Source organism: Beta vulgaris, chromosome 1, assembly GCF_026745355.1.
Source record: "Beta vulgaris subsp. vulgaris cultivar EL10 chromosome 1, EL10.2, whole genome shotgun sequence".
Classification (NCBI taxonomy): domain Eukaryota; kingdom Viridiplantae; phylum Streptophyta; class Magnoliopsida; order Caryophyllales; family Amaranthaceae; genus Beta; species Beta vulgaris.
This window is the reverse complement of record NC_079202.1, coordinates 8,892,694-8,900,953: the sequence shown is the minus strand read 5'-3', so window position 1 is coordinate 8,900,953 and position 8,260 is coordinate 8,892,694. Positions and strand designations below refer to the sequence as shown.

Sequence of the window (8,260 nt, the reverse complement as noted above, 5' to 3'; positions counted from 1 at the left end):
TTACACCTATGTTAGAGGAAGCATGCTATAAGGTTGATGTTATTGGTGACCCGAACCATGATTGCATGCCCCATTCCCCCTCCTCTGATACTTTAGATGATGTGCTTGTCTTAGAGTTTATAGCAGGTGAAGAACAATTTCTAACGGTCTTAAAGACTCACAAAAAGACAATTGGATATAGTACCGATGACTTGACAGGACTAAGCCCTAAGGAGCATCGAGTTCCTATAGATGAGGTCCACCCCCCTAGCATTCAGGTCCAACATGGGTTGGACGGGGTGGTAAAGCAAACAGTTACGAAACTGCTGGATGCAGGTTGATGGACAGCTGGTGTCCATGTCCCTTTCCTTTCCCTTGTTGCAATGAGACCATTGCAAAGTTTAGCTTGGGGGAGGATTTCTGTAAGTACTGCTTTTGTTTAACTGCTTTCTAATTTAGTTTGGTTAATTTAATTGCTTTCAAAAAAAAAAGAAAAATGACAAAAAAAAACAAATGAAATATTGCTGAAAAAATACCAAAATTACGAGTTGAATATGAATGGATTGATTACTTCCCTATGCCCCGAACCGTGCTTTGAAAAATAATTTAACTGGCTATACTGGATAGTTGGGCATTTGTGATTGTAATGTTGTGATGTGATCTTTAATTGCCTTGATCTTTAGTGGATTTTGATGATGAAGCGCATACTTTGACTGCATGCTGAACTGGTTAGACTGTGAGGACTCATTGTTGCCTATGGATTTACGTCCGTATCCAATCTATTCTTGTGTGTTAGTTCCTCATAGCATTTTGATCTTGATTTTCGTGATGTACTCGTTGATTTCTGGTGAATTTGGACATGCGATGTGATAGAGGCATTCATTTATTTAATTTTTAAGCCATAAATTTGTTAAATGAATTAATTTTCCTCCTAGCCCTGCTGAGTCTAATGACTTTTTATTTTGATATTGAGCCACATTGTTACGCCTTGAGCCTTTACAATGATTATTGCCCTAAGCCTAGCTTGGAGGAGCATTTATTAGGTTGATACTATGATGTGTGGTTGATTCTATGGGTTGGTTGGAAATAATGTCTATGTTGATACAAATAAAGAAGAGAAAAAGAACAAAATAAAGTGAAAAAGGATAGTGAAACATCTGAAAAATTTTATGATCTTCACTCATTAAATTTCAAAAAGTGTTCAAAACTATGCTGAAAGAGACAAGTATTGGATGGTTCGTGAGCTTTTAAAGTTGGTTATTGTTTTGGTCATGTTGTTCATGCCATAGGAGTTGTTTCAGCCACACCTAGTCCTGTTACTAGTGTTTTTTTTGGCTCCCCTTTTCTTGGCTTTTCCACCACATTTCCTAAATAATTTCCTTAGCTCTACTCGAGTCCCATTACAACCCTGAGAAAGACCTCTTGAGCACGTGTTTGATTATTTACTAGATTGATACTAAGTCAATTTCAAACACAACATGGCCTGGTTATTCGAATTGCTCTTCCATTAGGCCGCGCCAACTAATACTGCGGTATGTTTCATTATTGGGCCCTTAAATGGGGAGACACGTCTACACGATTATGTGTCTACACCCATGAGTTGTCAACAAACATCTATTAATTAAAAAATTCTTAATTTTTACATGTACCATAATATTGAATTTGTATTTTTGTAAATAATATGATTCGACTTTTGTGATAGGTCGTTGAATTCTCATTTAGGTGCAATTACTCCCTTACATCGTAAAATCTGCCAAATATTTTTTGTATAAATAACGCCTACCAAAATTTTTCGTAACTCCTTGAATTGATTAGTCAAGTTCAACCAAATTAAAATATCTCCAATGCATAATCGGTTATACTGGCACTTAAAAATAGATGGTTAAAAGGCTCAATACACAAAGGATACATAATATCCTCGCACACACCAATTTTAAACAACCACCAAATGTAAGATACTCATTGGAGAGGAAATAGTTGCATACATAGGTCAAAATTGCGTCAATTCATGAGGGTTTGCTTCAGTTTCAACATTGAAGAGGTTCGAGCTTCATTAATATGGTTTGAAAAGAGAGGGAGAAGAGATGTTGGAGTGTGAAATTCGAAGCGATAGGGAAGATTTTTGAAAAGGAGGGAAAAAGGGTTAAAAAAATCACGTATGGGCGAGGCACGGGTTTGGTCAATACTGATTTTTTAATTAGTTCTCATATTCCGGTTTTTTCACCAAATACCCCTGAAAAATTAAAAAATTTACAATATACCCTAAATATTGCAAATATTCATCATATACCTCTGACTATTCGAAAACGTTCAACAAATGTCCTTTTCATAACTGTCGTTAACTCACTGTTTGCATTATTTAAGATTTTGTCACAATTAAACTCTAACCCTAACATCTAACCCTAATCTTTAATCCCTAACCCACATCCTCCCCTCCACCCCAGACTAAGCCAGGCCCCCACTCCTCTCCTCTAACCCTGAGCAGCCCCCCACCGCCTCCCCCACGGCCGTAGCCCCCACCCCATACCCCTCCCCTCCCTTTCGATTTATGCCGTTAATCCCCTCCCCCTCTCCCTCTCATGTCCTCTCTCTCATCCTCGTCTTTTGATTTGTGCGTTTCTCTCTCGTCCTCATCTTTGGATTTGCACTTCAAATCTCGCCTAAGTTTCGAAAATTCGAGGAGGGGTTAATTCGAAGGGGGGGGAGGCTGCGAAAATTCGTCAATTTCCAGCGGTTGGGGACTCAAATTCAGCGGCGAAAACTCGTGCTTCGTGTGAGCTTTCCGACGGTTGGGGACTCAATTTCCGCCGCGAAAACTTGTGTAGTTGGTGCTACGCCGGTGGAGGGGAGGGGTGGGGGTAGGTGGAGGGGGAGATCGGTGGAAGGCAAGGGGTGGGGGACTGGTGGAGGGTAAGGGGAGGAGTGGGTTAGGGTTTAGATTTTAGGAGTAGATTAGGATTAAGGTTAGAGTTAGATTATGGTAGATTAGTGTTAGGGTTTAGAGGTGTTTGGTATAGAAAAATTTGATGTAGGAAACAGATTCAAATAAGTGTTTCCATTTCTAATTGTTTGGGATGAGCGTTAAGCAACAAATACCGAATCCGAAGGGATTCACAATTCCCCCATTTGTTACCCTTGTCAAACTGGTGGAAACAAATTACATTTCCTTCCTCAATCATAAACCTCTCAATTGTTTCCTTTCCACTAAGATACCAAACAACTATTCAAGGTAACAATTATTATTTCCACTTCCCCTTCTTTTTCAAATCATTTCCATTATGTTTCCATTAATCATACCAAACACCCCCTTAGGATTAATAATGGCAAAATGGTAAATAAAGCTAATGGTAAGTTAACGACAATTAGAAAAAGATATCTGGTAAACGTTTTCGAATAGTCAAGGGTATATGGTGAATATTTGGAACATTGAGGGTGTATTGTGAATTTTTCAATTTGTCGGGGGTAGTTGGTGAAAAAGCCGTAAAATTTATCATAAAATACTTTTTTAACAAGATTTTTATCATGTAGTTTTTTTAAAACAAAAGGTTATTTTTTTAGTTAGTTTCGGATAAGTTTTCTTACTATATAATACATTTGTTTCAAATTAATCTACACACTTCACTTTGGATGAGAACTAAGGCGAAAGTGCTAAAGTATGAGAGATAAACTAAAAAGGTGGAGAGAAAAACTAAAAAGTGAGAGAGAGAGAGAGAGAGAGAGAGAGAAACTAAAATGTGGGTTAGAATATTAAAATGTGGATGACAAGTGTAGAAAAGGATGAGAAAGTAGATGTGACATATTACCAAAAAAGGAAAAGGCAATAGTGTGTAAATTTAAAAAGAAATAGAACAAAAAAAAATCTATAAATTAAAAAGAAATGGAGATAGTACATATAAACTCCAAGTTTCCATATTAGGATAAGCGCTTTCATTATTCTCACAACTAGTTTTGGGACCCGTGCAAAAATGCACGGGAAGTGATTTGCTTAATAAGACAGAATTTTCAATGAAACCAATAGCAGACAACAAATTTTGTAATGAAAGAATAAGTAAAAGTTATATTAACAAACATTACAAAAATGTGTATGAAGTTATACATTTTGGAACACTTCCTTGTAAACAACATTTGTGGTTGTTTTGCACACATTATTCTCTTTATCACAAATCAGAATTTTAAGTCCTTTTTTGCTCGTGACTCGGGAAATAGCGACATATAGCTGACCATGACTGAAAACAGCCTCGGTAAATACAAACCGACGTGCGACAATGATTGTCCTTGACTTTTATTTATTGTCATGGCAAAACACACAGTCAAAGGAAATTGCCGTCTTTGAATCTGATAGGAAATTTTGTTGAGTCAGACGGTGTTAGTGTCATTCGTGGGATGAATACCTTGTCACCAACATTGCTCCCTGAAATGACAGTAGCTTCAATCACTCGATTGCCTAAATGCTTCACTACCAGCCTCGTGCCATTACACAATCCAGATGTCTGATCAATATTACGAAGCAACATGATAGGCGCACCAACTTTTAACTTAATACTATGATTTGGCAGGCCCGAGCACTTTATTGTGTTTAAGAATTCAGTAGAATATATATCATGAGCCCCTAAGTTCCCTTCATCTTTACTAATTGCATCACAACTCAAGTAAATTTTCTCATCACCTGGAATTGTGGACAACACATGATCATTTACCTTCTCAACTATTTCATTAGTTGGAGCTAGAATTGCTCTTTCTTGGAAGTATTTGGCTTCCCAAAGGTGATCAGTGAGTGAAGGGTATGTGCTGTCGACAATCGATGATATGGGGTCATCTCCACCGTCTATAAGAATATCTTCAGTGATTTCAATATCGACTTCTCCATCATTGGGCCCTCCAGCTCTGCCATCACCAACGCTCAGTATCCATTCTGAGAAGTCCCTTATTTCATTAGCGGTAGACGAAGAAGAACATGATTGAAGTCTCATATTGCGTGTAAGCTTCAAAACCTTACATGAATCCCATAGAAACGAAGAGTTTAACGTCGCAAATACTATATCTTGCCTTGTACCCTTGGGTATAACAGGCAGAATCTGTCTAAATCACCACCAAAGACAACAACTTTACCTCCAAATGGTCGATGCAAATTATCTCGATCAACAGCTTGCATAATGTCCTTTAAACTCCTATCAAGTGCTTCAAAGCAATATTTGTGCATCATTGGTGCTTCATCCCAGATAATTAGCTTTGTTCTCATGAGCAATGCAGCTAAGTCAGAACCAGGCCTAATAGCTACACACGTAGAGTTTTCACAAACATTGAGTGGAAGCCCGAACCTTGAATGGGCGGTTCGACCTTTTGGAAGAAGTAGGGACGCAATTCCACTTGATGCTACTGGCAAAACAATTTCACCCATCTTCCTAATTGCAGCACACAATGTCCTCCAAATGTATGTTTTACCCGTGCCTCCATATCCGTATACAAAAAACACACCTCCTGATTGGCCATTAACAGAGTGCATTATTTCGTTGAAAACCATTAGTTGTTCTTCGGTTAGACATGGAAACAGATTGTCATATTCCTGAATTAATGAGGGTATGTCATATGAAAGCTCATCCGCTATTAGCTTATTTTGACCTTCAAACACGACTAATTCATCTGGAAAAGGCATCTCACTGAATTTTCGAAGGCTACTCCATTACTTTGCAGTTTAGCTTCAATATCTGCCAGTGCAAAAGCTTGAATTTGTTCATCGTTAGAGTTAAATCTGCAATTCGATAGGGAAGATTTCATATTAGCTGCCTTCACTTATGTCACAGTGATCCTTTTTTCGTTGCACAATTATTAAACATCCAAGTAAGCGAAAAAAAAAGTAAGTATGCAAAATACTGTATCTTGTACCTTTGTTTTTATGAATACGACGTTGTTTATATAGAATGTCATCAGATAGTAGGTGCCATGTCTTTTCCCATATGTCTTCTGGTTTAGATAAGCTACCAGACATAAGTAACATGCAAAATAGATTTCGCAGATAATGCCCCGTTTCTCTAAAGCTTGCCTCTGTTATGGCGTCTATGTATTCCTTGTCGTCATCAAGCAGCCCCCTTGCGTAGCAAGCTTCTTTGAAGGTTGGATACACTAAACCATCAACCGTTCTTATATCCTCGTAGCACGTCGGGCCTTTTACAAAATTAAGGAGCGTTCTTAGATAGTATTTCTCACCAGAACCTGGAGCGACATGGTATACCCTGCCAAGTGCGAACCCTTTCGACCTAGGTGTCCATTCTCGCGTAGGTTGTTTCCAAACAAATTTCGTGGGGAACTCTACATAAGTCAACTGTCTTGCTTCTTCATACTTTTGGTTGCATTCCATCCACGATAAAAACTTTGTGCTATCAACATTAGGTCTATCAAGTACATCTCCCACGTCCATCTGGTCAGTGTAGACGACGTTTGCTCCCCAGGTAGATGGAAACTCAATCTCTCAACAGCAGGGGTTCGATAGTGAATAGGAAATCCATATATCCTCCACACTGCCTCACAAGCAGATATGTAACGGCAGTCGTAATACATTTTAATCTCATCAATCTTTTGTGGATCATCGCAGCTATTTCTGTTTTGATAAGCAGCAGCAGTTACTCTATCGTAACCCTTATTTATGTACTTGAACAAATACTTTATCGATCTGGATTGATTGCACCATTCAACGTTTATATGGGCACGATACTTACGAAGCAGTTGTGGATTATAAGGAACAACAAACCTATTATCAAGATGCACTCCGTTCTTCTCAACCGAGATTCCGTTATCTCTTCTTCTATAAACTGGATATCCTTCCTCATCAACCTTTGTTTCGTCAATAAATCTTTTAGGAAAATGCTTTGTGCACTTATTTTGATCCATGCAAGGTGCATTAGTGTTTGAGGGACCACATGGACCATGTAGCATCATTTCTGTAACAGTCTCATACAAATCCGGATCCTCAATTGGATCTGGTAACTCAGCGCATATAATCTTGTCAATATCGCTTTCCTGTGGATATTTGTCAGCAGGGTGCAGGAAAAGAAGTATATGAGCATGGGGAAGGCCACGCTTTTGAAACTCAACTGTATAAACAACTGGAGAAAAAAGAAGATATGTATGCATCATTATTTGAACAACCTTATAAGTAGACCAACTAATCTTGACTGTGTAAATTGTTTTGTAAAGTAGTATGAAATTCAATTAATTCAATCTATATATATATTAAAGATGAAAAAAAGCTGTAGAAATCAACATCATTATACCGGATTTGATTTATACGTACCAGCTTTAACTCGGCCAAATATCTCATTCTCCTTTAGGTCTTTAACCATTGGTCGAGCTTCATTTTAAAGACTCGACAGATGATATCGGTCTGTCCTCGGGTCTAAGTCCCCTTTTTTGAACGAATCTGCTTATTTCTGGCCATTTAGCATTACACGTAAAGGTTATGAACAAATCTGGATAACCATACCATCTACAAATGGCCATTGCATCCTGATAGTTCTCTCTCATGTAGCTATGTCCACCTGTGAATGACGGTGGTATAACAACGCGACTGCCATTGGAAGATCCCTCTGTATCACCTCCTTTCCACAGCCCCTCTTAAATTCTTCACATTATCTGATCTTAAACTTTGTTGGTTATTCTTTAGAAAGGAGAGCCTCTCGCCTCAATCATAGTGTAACCGTCAACCAAAAATTGTTGATACAACCGACGACATAATAACAAAGTATCGGCTTCATGTTCACGATCTTGCATTCTGTATGCAAACCACTCCCGCATAGTAAGTCGTTCTCTTTTATTCGTAGAACTACTTGATGCGGTCTTGTCTCTATGCATAACATCTACTCGATATCCATCTTCCCCATATGGGAAAATCAGTGGATATTGTAACGGTAAATACGATGGGTGAAGCTCAGATATCTGCCTTAATCTTCCATTTTTCCTTTGGACTACTATATCCCTCTTATCTGCTGTATCAATGTCTCCAACTATAAAGCGGCCACTTCAGATGTTGTTGGAAGGTTATAAGTCCTTCCATCAGAATCCCTTCTTCCAATTAGCCTAAGTTTTAAGTCTTCGCCGTTGTTTGATTCGAAACGATCTCTAGCCATTCTAAAACTCTTGGCCAATGGGTTATGCTGATCAACCATATCCTTCAATTGTGCAACGACACGATCTTCAAATTTATTAGGGTCTTTAGAACTAACGCAATATAGTATGTTCAAACGTTAGCATTGCTTTATTATGAATGAGGATGTATATATTACATTTA

The 8,260-nt window shown here is 38.3% G+C and overlaps 1 pseudogene; it reads right to left on the bottom strand.

Annotated features, from left to right (window-relative positions):
* Positions 1-3,405: 3,405 nt before the first annotated feature.
* LOC125491899 (uncharacterized) lies at positions 3,406-7,110 on the bottom strand (annotated as a pseudogene).
* Positions 7,111-8,260: the final 1,150 nt, after the last annotated feature.